The sequence below is a fragment of the Mobula birostris genome, chromosome 8 (assembly GCF_030028105.1).
Source record: "Mobula birostris isolate sMobBir1 chromosome 8, sMobBir1.hap1, whole genome shotgun sequence".
Taxonomy (NCBI): Eukaryota; Metazoa; Chordata; class Chondrichthyes; order Myliobatiformes; family Myliobatidae; genus Mobula; species Mobula birostris.
In genome coordinates this window covers 38,625,933-38,638,625 of record NC_092377.1, presented here as the reverse complement: position 1 = coordinate 38,638,625, position 12,693 = coordinate 38,625,933, and the positions used below count along the sequence as shown (strand labels likewise).

The 12,693-nt window shown below is 44.0% G+C and overlaps 1 protein-coding gene across 2 annotated transcripts in view; it reads right to left on the bottom strand.

Moving 5' to 3' along the window:
* Positions 1–12,693, bottom strand: part of LOC140201241 (3-hydroxyanthranilate 3,4-dioxygenase-like) — a 37,594-nt gene that overhangs the window by 24,027 nt on the left and 874 nt on the right. The gene's annotated exons all lie outside the window — the stretch shown is intronic.

Here is a 12,693-nt window from a genome sequence, read left to right as displayed (position 1 = left end):
ACATGGGAGATATTTAAGCACTGAATGGTTTGGGAAAGAGCTGTTAACCTGATTGTGTTAAGAGATTTACATTATAAAATATAGTTTTTAAGATATCTCTCATAACATTACAATCTTCACGGGAATTCACTACGTGCTTTCAGAACTGAAAATGTAAATGAAGACTTTTTTTTAGTGGCAAAAAAAGGTTCAAACTCAAATCTACCAAAAGCTTTAGACGTGAATAAAAAAAAAAACAAAAGAAAATATGAGAATAGTGGAAATTTGAAATAAAGCAGGACCTCAAACACTCAGTAGGGAGACAAAATCTGATAAATTGATAAATCACTCAAAAAATATTTTTAAGACTGATATCAGAATGAACCATGTCTCCATACAAATAGTAACCAATATAATAGGAGAAAATCATGAAATTATTTAATGAATGGATACCAAGAGTATTTTGGCACAGATAAAGATGGGCTGAACATATTTTCCTCGATGACTGGAATTCCCTTCATTACTTTATGTTGATCAGTAACTAGAATACCTTTTGACAATAAGTACATTGGCCTTTGCACGGTAGAGGAAGGTTGGCAGTTTAATCTTTAGTTTGTGTAAATGCTGATCTGAGCTCAGAAACTTACCTATCACCCATAGTGAATTATATAAACAATAATGCTTAATCAAACAGTATATTTACAATATTTCTGAAATATTGAATACACACTACTCCCAACTTAGCTATAAACTTCAACTCAATGTATAACATATCTCAACTCAAATGTAACATATTGCTGTCAGGTTTCATATACCTTACTCTTGTGGGATGTCTTTCCTGATGGGTGTGGGGGGATGGGGGCAGAGTCACTCTGCTTGGCAGGTGAGACTGGTGGCTGTGAAACAATCTCAGATCCTGAGGCCTCCTCCTAGGTGCTTATAAGAGTTGACTCTGGGACTCCAAGAAGTGGTTCTGGCAGCTCTGAGCACCTATCTTCCCCTTTCTTCTTCAAAATGCTCTTCATATCTTCTGGACAGGTTGACATCCCGAGTAGTACATGGTGAGTTGCACAATCAGCTGATCTATCCCAGGCCTCAGACAAAGCTTCAAGCCAACACTTCCATTTTGACAATGCCAAGATAACCATCATGTAGCTGCTCTAAGACTTTAGCTCTCAGCTTGGATGGTACAACGATTCTCAATCCCACATAAGGCAAAAGGCATCAAGGGCAAGTTCATCTCTGCACTGGTAAAGATGGGGAAACTGGAGATTCTACTTAGCATTACAGCCATTTTGAGTGGCCATGCAGATCAAGCCCAATCCATTCAAAGACTTGTATGTATGGTCCCTTAGAATACATTCCAATAACTGATGTCAGGCTCACTGGTCTATATTTTCCTGGTTTATTCTTAGAGCCTTTGTTAAACAACAGAACAACATCAGCTATTCTCCAATTCTTTGGGACCTCACCTATAGCCAAGGATGTTTTAAATACCTCTGACCTCACTACTGTTTTGCCTTAGTTCCCTAATCTGTCTGTGTCTCAGTAAATACAGATACATAAAATCTGTTTAAGATCACACCCATGTGTTCTGGGTTCCATGCACAAATAATCACGCAGGCCTCTAATTGGTCCAATTTTGTCCCTTGCTATCCTTTTGCTCTTAATATATCTGTAGAAGCCCTGGGATTCTCCTTCAACTTGTCTGTTAGAGCAACCTCGTGTCTTCTTTCAGCCCTCCCGATTTCATCCTTAAGTGTTCTCTTGCATTTCATTCCTCAAGCACCTCATTTGTTTCTTGTTGCCTGTACTTGCTATGTACCTCCTTTTTCTTCTTCTTAACCAGGGCCTTATCATCCCTTGAAAGCTAAGCATCCCTAAACTTATCAGCCTTGCTTTTTATTCTGACAGGAACATACAAACTCTACTCTCAAAATTTTATTTTTGAATGCTTTGCAGTTAGGAAGGAAACTTTGCCGTCAGAAAACAACCTACACCAATCCAAACTTGCCAGATCCTTTCTGATATCATCAAAATTGGTTGTTCTACAATTTAGAATCTCTACCCAACGACCAGACCTATCCTTCTCCATAATTCCATGAGTTTCAAGTTAATTACGTTCTCTTATACACACTTGTCATCTGCCCTGTCTTGCACCCTAATCCACACTCACTCTATTTGGGATCTCTATAGACAGATTACGGAATCTTTTCTGAACACGCTTGACAAACACTATCCCACCCAGCTTTTGATGGAATGGAAATCACAAGAACACAAGACAAAGGAGCAGAAGTAGGCCATTCGGCCCATCGAGTCTGCTCCGCCACTCCACCTTTTCTCCCATCTAGTTCCAGTTTCCAGCTTTTCCCCCATATCCCTTGATACCCTGACTAATTAGATACCTGTCAATCTCCTCCTTAAACACCCTCAATGATCGGGCCTCCACAGCTGTATGTGGTAACGAATTCCATTAATCCACGACCCTCTGGTTAAAAAAATTTCTCCTCATCTCTGTTTTAAATGGGTACCCTCTAATTCTAAGACTGTGGCCTCTTGTCCTGGACTCACCCACCAAGGGAAACAACCTTTCCACATCTACTCTGTCCAACCCTTTCAACCTTCGAAAAGTTTCTATGAGATCCCCTCTCATTCTTCTATACTCTAACGACTACAGTCCAAGAGCCGACAAACGGTCCTCATATCTTAGCCCCTGAATTCCAGCAATCATCCTCGTAAATCTTCTCTGAACTCTCTCCAACATCAGTACATCCCTTCTAAGATAGGGGGCCCAAAACTGCACACAGTAATGCAAATAAGGTCTCACTAATGCCCCATAGAGCCTCATCAACACCTCTTTACTCTTATACACTATTCCTCTTGAAATGAATGCCAACATAGCATTCGCTTTCCTTACCGCCGATCCAACTTGGTGGTTAACCTTTAGGGTATCCTGCACGAGGACCCCCAAGTCCCTTTGCACTTCCGATTTTTGAATTTTCTCCCCACCTAAATAATAATCTGCCTGATTATTTCTTCTTTCAAAATGTACAACCGTACATTTGTCAACATTATATCTCATCTGCCATTTCTTTGCTCACTCTCCTAAACTGACCAAGTCTGTCTGCAACCTTTCTGTTTCTTCAACACTTCCTGCTCCTCCACCTATCTTGGTGTCATCCACAAACTTAGCCACAAAGCTATTCAATCCATAACCTAAATCATCGATATACACTGTAAAAAGAAGCGGTCCCAACACCAATCCCTGCGGAACACCACTAGTAACCGGCAACCAATCAGAATAGGATCCCTTTATTCCCACCGTTTGCTTTCTGCCTATCAGCCAATGCTCCACCCATTCCAATATCTTTTCTGTAATTCCATGGGCTCTCATCTTATTGAGCAGCCTCTTATGCGGCACTTTGTTTAAGGCCTTTTGAAAATCCAAACACACAACATCCACAGCCTCTCCCTTGTCAATCTTATTTAAGATTACCTCAAAAAAATTCCAATAGGTTGGTGAGGCAGGATCTTCCCTTCATGAAACCATGCTGGTTTGGGACTAACTTGTCAGAAATCCTATTCAATACGTGGAAAATTAAAATCACCTATCATAACCTTATTTTTCTATCTCTACAAATTTGCTCCTCTAAATCCAGCTAACTTTTGGGTGGTCAAATATAGTCACATTAACATGGTCATCACTTCCTTATTCCTCAGTTCCTCTATACACCCTCAGTCGATAAGGCCTCCAGTCTGTCCTGTCTGAGTACTGCTGTGACATTTTCCCTGACTAGTAATTCCACCTTTCCCCCTTTTAATCCCCCCGATCCATCTTGTTGTACAAAACACAATCCTGGAACATTGTTCAGAATGCTCTGCTTCGCCTGCAACCAAGTCTCACTAATAGCTACAATACCATAATTCCCATGCTGATTCATGCCCTAAACCCATCCACCTCACCGACAATACTCCTTGCAGTGAAATACACACAATTTAGAGAACATTATTCACACCAAGCCCGACCTTTTGATTTTTGATTTTGTAAGCAGGCTTGACAACATTTTTCCTAGTACCATTATAGGGCAGAGTGTATTTACGAATTCTCTCTTTTGGGCTGCTGCCAAAATTACAATTGCTGTGCATAGCACCTGCAGCTACAGGAACTCTGAAGGAAGTAGCTGGAGAGATTGTAGAGGCATTACCGATAACCTTTCAAGAATCAATAGATTCTGGCATTGTAACACTTGACTGGAAAATCGCAAATGTTACTCTGCTATTTAAGTAGGGTGGGAGGCAGCAAAAAGGAAACTATAGACCTGTTAGCCTGATGTCAGTGGTTGGGAAGTTGTTGGAATTGATTGTTAGGGATGAGATTATGGAGTACCTGGAGGCACATGACAAGATAGGCCAAAGCCAGCATGGTTTCCTGAAAGGAAAATCCTGCCTGACAAATCTACTGCAATCCTTTAAGGAAATTACAAGCAGGGTAGACAAAGGAGATGCCGTAGACATAGGACATAGAACATAGAATAGTACAGCACAGTACAGGCCCTTCGGCCCACAATGTTGTGCCGACCCTCAAACCCTGCCTCCCATATAAGCCCCCACCTTAGATTCTTCCATATACCTGTCTAGTAGTCTCTTAAACTTCATGGGTGTATCTGCCTCCACCACTGACTCAGGCAGTGCATTCCACGCACCAACCACTCTCTGAGTAAAAAACCTTCCTCTAATATCCCCCTTGAACTTCCCACCCCTTACCTTAAAGCCATGTCCTCTTGTATTGAGCAGTGGTGCCCCGGGGAAGAGGCGCTGGCTATCCACTCTATCTATTCCTCTTATTATTTTGTACACCTCTATCATGTCTCCCCTCATCCTCCTTCTCTCCCAAGAGAGAAGCCCTAGCTCCCTTAATCTCTGATCATAATGCATACTTTCCAAACCAGGCAGCATCCTGGCAAATTTCCTCTGTACCCTTTCCAATGCTTCCACATCCTTCCTATAGTGAGGTGACCAGAACTGGACACAGTACTCCAGGTGTGGCCTAACCAGAGTTTATAGAGCTGCATCATTACATTGCGACTCTTAAACTCTATCCCTCGACTTATGAAAGCTAACACCCCATAAGCTTTCTTAACTACCCTATCCACCTGTGAGGCAACTTTCAGGGACCTGTGGACACGTACCCCAAGATCTTGCCATTTAATTTGTACTCTGCCTTGGAGTTTGTCCTTCCAAAGTGTACCACCTCACACTTCTCCGGGTTGAACTCCATCTGCCACTTCTCAGCCCACTTCTGCATCCTATCAATGTTTCTCTGTAATCTTTGACAATCCTCTACACTATCTACAACACCACCAACCTTTGTGTCGTCTGCAAACTTGCCAACCCACCCTTCTACCCCCACATCCAGGTCGTTAATAAAAATCACGAAAAGTAGAGGTCCCAGATCAGATCCTTGTGGGACACCACTAGTCACAATCCTCCAATCTGAATGTACTCCCTCCATCATGACCCTCTGCCTTATGCAGGCAAGGCAATTCTGAATCCACCTGACCAAACTTCTCTGGATCCCATGCCTTCTGACTTTCTGAATAAGCCCACCGTGTGGAACCTTGTCAAATGCCTTACTAAAATCCATATAGATCACATCCACTGCACTACTCTCATCTATATGCCTGGTCACCTCCTCAAAGAACTCTCTCAGGCTTGTTTATCACGATCTGCCCTTCACAAAGCCATGCTGACTGTCCCTGATCAGACCATGATTCTCTAAATGCCTATAGATCCTATCTCTAAGAATCTTTTCCAACAGCTTTCCCGCCACAGATGTAAGGCTCACTGGTCTATAAATACCTGGACTATCCCTACTACCTTTTTTGAACAAGAGAACAACATTCGCCTCCCTCCAATCCTCCGGTACCATTCCCGTGGACAAGAAGGACATAAAGATCCTAGCCAGAGGCTCAGCAATCTCTTCTCTTGCCTCGTGGAGCAGCCTGGGGGATATTCCGTCAGGCCCCGGGGTCTTATCTGTCCTAATGTATTTTAATAACTCCAACACCTCCTCTCCCTTAATATCAACATGCTTCAGAACATCAACCTCACTCATATTGTCCTCACCATCAAGTTCCCTCTCATTGGTGAATACCGAAGAGAAGTATTCATTGAGGACCTCACTTACTTCCACAGCCTCCAGGCACATCTTCCCACCTTTATCTCTAATTGGTCCTACCTTCACTCCTGTCATCCCTTTTTGCTTCACATAATTGAAAATGCCTTGGGGTTTTCCTTTACCCTACTCGCCAAGGCCTTCTCATGCCCCCTTCTTGCTCTTCTCAGCCCCTTCTTAAGCTCCTTTCTTGCTTCCCTATATTCCTCAATAGACCCATCTGATCCTTGCTTCCGAAACCTCATGTATGCTGCCTTCTTCCACCTGACTAGATTTTCCACCTCACTTGTCACCCATGGTTCCTTCACCCCACCATTCTTTGTCTTCCTCACCGGGACAAATTTATCCCTTACATCCCACAAGAGATCTCTAAACATCGACCACATGTCCATAGTACATTTCCCTGCAAAAACATCATCCCAATTCACACCCACAAGTTCTAGCCTTATAGCCTCATAATTTGCCTTTCCCCAATTAAAAAATTTCCTGTCCTCTTTGATTCTATCCTTTTCCATGATAATGTTAAAGGCCAGGGAGTGGTGGTCACTGTCCCCCAGATGCTCACCCACTGAGAGATCTGTGACCTGACCCGGTTCATTACCTAGTTCTAGATCTAGTATGGCATTCCCCCTGGTCGGCCTGTCCACATACTGTGACAAGAATCCATCCTGGACACACTTAACAAACTCTGCCCCATCTAAACCCTTGGAACTAATCAGGTGCCAATCAATATTAGGGAAGGTAAAGTCACCCATGATAACAACCCTTTTATTTTTGCACCTTTCCAAAATCTGCCTCCCAATCTGCTCCTCTATCGCTGCTGCCACCAAGGGGCCTATAGAATACCCCCAGTAGAGTAACTGCTCCCTTCCTGTTCCTGACTTCCACCCATGTTGACTCAAAAGAGGATCCTGCTACATTACCCACCCTTTCTGTAGCTGTAATAGTATCCCTGACCAGTAATGCCACCCCTCCTCCCCTTTTTCCGCCCTCTCTATCCCTTTTAAAGCACTGAAATCCAGGAATATTGAGAATCCATTCCTGCCCTGGTGCCAGCCAAGTCTCTGTAATGGCCACTACATCATAATTCCATCTATGTATCCAAGCTCTCAATTCATCACCTTTGTTCCTGATGCTTCTTGCATTGAGGTACACACATTTCAGCCCTTCTACCTTACTGTCTTTACACCGTTTATTCTGCTTCTCTTTCCTCAAAGCCTCTCTGTATGTTAGATCTGGCTTTACTCCATGCACTTCTTTCACTGCTCTATCACTCTGGGTCCCATCCCCCTCGCAAATTAGTTTAAACCCTCCCAAACCATGCTAGCAAACCTACTTGCAAGGATATTGCTCCCCCTCGAGTTCAGGTACAACCCATCCAATCTGTACAGGTCCCACCTTCCCCAGAAGAGATCCTAATGATCTAAAAATCTAAAACCCTGCTCCCTGCACCAACTCCTCAGCCACGCATTCAACTGCCATCTCCTCCAATTCTGACCATCTCTGTCACGTAGCCCTGGCAGCAATCCTGAGAACGCCACCCTTGAGGTCCTGTTCTTCAGCCTTCTGCCTAATTCCCCAAACTCACACTTCAGGACCTCATCCCTCTTCCTGCCTATGTCATTGATCCCAACATGTATCACGACTTCTGGTTGCTTTCCCTCTCATACCAAGATGTCGTGCACCAGGTCAGAGACATCCTGGACCCTGGCACCCGGGAGGCAACAAAACATGCGGGTGTCCTTCTAATGTCCACAAAATCTCCTGTCTGCTCCCCTGACTATAGAGTCTCCAATGACGACAGCTCTCCTCCTCTCCGTCCCACCCTTCTGCACCACAGGGTCAGACTCAGTGCCGGAGGCCCTGCCACTGTGGCTCACACCTGGTCGGTCGTCCCCGCCAACAGTATCCAGGACGGTAAACTTATTATTCAGGGGAATGGCCACAGGGGTGCTCTGCACTACCTGTCTGCTCACCTTTGCTTTCCCCCCTCTGACTGTCATCCAGCGACCTGCTTCCGACAGCCTAGGTGTGACTACCTCCCTGTAGCTCTCATCTATGACTGCCTCATTCTCCCTTATTAGTCGAAGGTCATCCAGCTGCTGCTCCAGATTCCTTACACGGTCTTCCAGATCGCCCAGCCGTATGCACTTCTGGTAGATGTGACTCTGCAGGAGAGGGGCGTTCCCCCAAGACAGCCACATCTCACATGAGAGGCACATCACCGTCTCAGGAGACATTGTAAAAACTAACTGCAAGCTAGCTTGTCCTCCGCCTCTTCTCGTCGAAACCTCAAAGCTCCACTCCTTCACTGACCCACACACGCACTGGCCGCTTTCATGGTGTACTTGGATTTTCAGAAGGCCTTTGACAACATGCCACACGAGGCTGCTTAGCAAGGTAAGAGCCTAAGGAATTACAGGCAAGTTACTAGCGTGGGTGGAGCATTGGCTGGTAGGCAGAAAACAAGACAGTGGGAATAAAGGGATCCTATTCTGGATGGCTGCAGGTTACCAGTGGAGTTAGAACATAAGAACATAAGAAATAGGAGCAGGAGTAGGCCATCCGGCCCATCAAGCCTGCCCCACCATTCAACAAGATCATAGCTGATCTGTCTGTAAACTCAGCTCCATCTACCTGTCTTTTCCTCATAACCCTTAGTTCCCCTACAATGTAAAAATCTATCTAACTGTATCTTAAATATATCTAGTAAAGAAGCCTCAACTCCTTCCTTGGGCAGAGAATTCCACAGATTCACCACTCTCTGGGAAAAACAGCTTCTCCTCATCTCCGTCCTAAATCTTCTCCCCTGAATCTTGAGGCAATGTCCCCTAGTTCTAGTCTCACCTACCAATGGAAACAACTTTCCTACTCCTATCTTATCTATCCCTCTTAAAATTTTGTATGTTACTATAAGATGCCCTCTCACTCTTCTGAACTCCAGAGAGTATGAGTCGCCTGGGACTAATCTCTCATAGATTAACCCCTTCATCCCTGGAATCAACCTGGTGAACCTCCTCTGCACTGCTTCCAAAGCCAGTATATCCTTCCTCAAGTATGGAGACCAGAACTGCACACAGTTCTCCAGGTGCAGCCTCACCAGTACCCTGTATAGTTGCAGCATGACCTCCCTGCTGTCTAATTCAATCCCTCTAGCAATGAAGGCCAACATTCCATTTGCCTTCTTAACAACCGGTTGTACCTGCAAGCCAACTGTTTGCAATTCATGCACAAGCACTCCCAAGTCCCTCTGCACAACAGCATGCTGCAACCTTTCACCATTTAAATAATAATCTGCTCTTCTACTATTCCTTCCAAAGTGGATGATCTTGCATTTACCAACGTTATATTCCAGCTGCCAGACCTTGGCCCACTTACTTAACCTATCTATATCCCTTTGCAGACTCTCCACATCCTCCGTGCAATTTGCTTTTCCACTCAATTTAGTGTCATCAGTAAATTTTGCTACGCTACACTCAAATCATCAATTTATATGGTAAACAGCTGTGGACCCAGCACTGATCCCGACTGCACCCCATTCAACACTGACTGCCAACTGGAGAAACACCCATTTATACCAACTCTCTGCCTTCTATTGGTTAACCAATCCACTATCCATGCCAACACATTTCCTCCAACTCCGTGTATCCATATCTTATTTATAAGTCTCGTGTGCAGCACCTTATCGAACGCCTTCTGGAAATCCGAGTACACAACATCCACCTGTTCCCCTCGATCCACTGCACTCATTATTTTCCACAGGGGTCAGAGTTGGGACCACTGCTTTTTAGTTAAAGCAAAGGAGAGGGCATACAAGGAAGCAAAAATTAGTGGGAAGACAAAGGACTGGGAAGTTTTTAAAAGCTTACAAAAGGAAACCAAGAAGGTCATTAAGAGGGAAAAGGTTAACTATGAAAGGAAGCTAAAAGGATACTAAAAGCTTTTTCAAGTATATAAAGAGTAAAAGACGGGTGAGAGTAGATATAGGACCCATAGAAAATGATGCTGGAGAAATTGTAATGGGAGATAAGGAGATGGTGGAGGAACTGAACGAGTATTTTGCATCAGTCTTCACCGAGGAAGACATCAGCAGGATACCGGACACTCAAGGGTGGCAGGGAAGAGAAGTGTGCGCAGTCACAATTACGACAGAGAAAGTACTCAGGAAGCTGAATAGTCTAAAGGTAGATAAATCTCCCGGACCAGATGGAATGCAGCCTCGTGTTCTGAAGGAAGTAGCTTTGGAGATTGCGGAGGCATTAGCGATGATCTTTCAAAAGTCGATAGATTCTGGCATGGTTCCGGAGGACTGGAAGATTGCAAATGTCACTCCGCTATTTAAGAAGGGGGCAAGGAAGCAAAAAGGAAATTATAGACCTGTTAGCTTGACATCGGTGGTTGGGAAGTTGTTGGAGTCGATTGTCAAGGATGAGGTTACAGAGTATCTGGAGGCATATGACAAGATAAGCAGAACTCAGCATGGATTCCTTAAAGGAAAATCCTGCCTGACAAACCTATTACAATCTTTTGAGGAAATTACAAATAGGCTAGACAAGGGAGATGCAGTGGATGTTGTATATTTGGATTTTCAGAAGGCCTTTGACAAGGTACCACACGAGGCTACTTAACAAGATAAGAGCCCATGGAATTACGGGTAAGTTACATACGTGAATAGAGCGTTGGCTGATTGGCAGGAAACAGAGGGTGGGAATAAAAGGATCCTATTCTGGTTGGCTGCCGTTACCAGTGGTGTTCCACAGGGGTCTGTGTTGGGGCCGCTTCTTTTTACATTGTACATCAACGATTTGGATTATGGAATAGATGGCTTTGTGGCTAAATTTGCTGACGATACGAAGATAGGTGGAGGGGCTGGTAGTGCTGAGGAAACAGAGAGACTTGGATAGATTGGAAGAATGGGCAAAGAAGTGGCAAATGAAATACAATGTTGGAAAGTGTATGGTTATGCACTTAGGAAGAAGAAATAAACAGGCAGACTATTATTTAAAAATTCAAAGTTCTGAGATGCAATGGGACTTGGGAGTCCTCGTATAGGATACCCTTAAGGTTAACCTCCAGGTTGAGTCGGTGGTGAAGAGGGCGAATGCAAGGTTGGCATTCATTGCTAGAGGAACAGAGTATAGGAGCAGGGATGTGATGTTGAGGCTCTATAAGGCGCTGGTGAGACCTCACTTGGAGTACTGTGGGCAGTTTTGGGCTCCTTATTTAAGAAAGGATGTGTTGATGTTGGAAAGGGTACAGAGAAGATTCACTGGAATGATTCCGGGAATGAGAGGTTTAACATATGAGGAACGTTTGTCCACTCTTGGACTGTATTCCTTGGAGTTTAGAAGAATGAGGGGAGACCTAATAGAAACATTTCGAATGTTGAAAGGCATGGACAGAGTGGATGTGGCAAAGTAGTTTCCCATGATGGGGGAGTCTAGTACGAGAGGACATGACTTAAGGATTGAAGGGCGCCCATTCAGAACAGAAATGCGAAGAAATTTTTTTAGTCAGAGGGTGGTGAATCTATGAAATTTGTTGCCACGGGCAGCAGTGGTGGCCAAGTCACTGGGTGTATTTAAGGCAGAGATTGATAGGTATCCCAGTAGTCAGGGCATCAAAGGTTATGGTGAGAAGGTGGGGGAGTGGGAATAAATGGGAGAATGGATCAACTCATGATAAAATGGCGGAGCAGACTCGATGGGCCAAATGGCTGACTTCTGCTCCTTTGTCTTATGGTCTATGGTTATTTCCCATGGTAGGGGATTCTAGGACAAGAGGGCACCATTTCAGGATTGAAGGATGTCCTTTTAGAACTGAGATGAGGAGAAATCCCTTTAGTCAGAGGGTGGTAAATCTGTGGAATTTGTTGCAATGAGCAGCTGAGGAGGCCAAGTCACTGGGTGTGTTTAAGGCAGAGATAGATAGGTTCTTGATTAGCCAGGGCATCAGAGGGTATGGGGTGAAAGTAGGGGAGTGAGGATGACTGGAAGAATTGGATCAGCCCATGATTGAATGGCAGAGCAAACTCGATGGGTCGAATGGCCCACTTCTGCTCCAATCTTATGGTCTTAAGTTTGCTGTTGATCAATCAAGCAGTGCTGTCCAAAAGGCTCTACAAATCACACGCAATGTTTAAGCAATTTTTACAAAAGATAAAAAGGTAATACACAATGCTGCTTTAAACGCCCTAAAATGTGTATAAATTAAGTTCGACCCACAGAATCAGAATAAGGTTAATATCACCAGCGTATGTGGTGAAATTTGCTAACTTTTGCTGCAGCAGTGCAAATGCAATACATGATAAACATAGAAAAAACTGATTACAGTAAATATATGCAAATATTAAATAGTTAAATGAAATAAGTAGTGTAAAAACAGAAATAAAATGTACTGAGGTAGTGTTCATGGATTCAGTATCCATTTATAAGTCTTGTGGCAGAGGGTAAGAAGCTGTTCCTGATGCTGAGTAAGTGCACTTTTAACTAGAATTAAACTGCTTACCACTGGAGTTGATGTTATCAGTTGCCTTGACT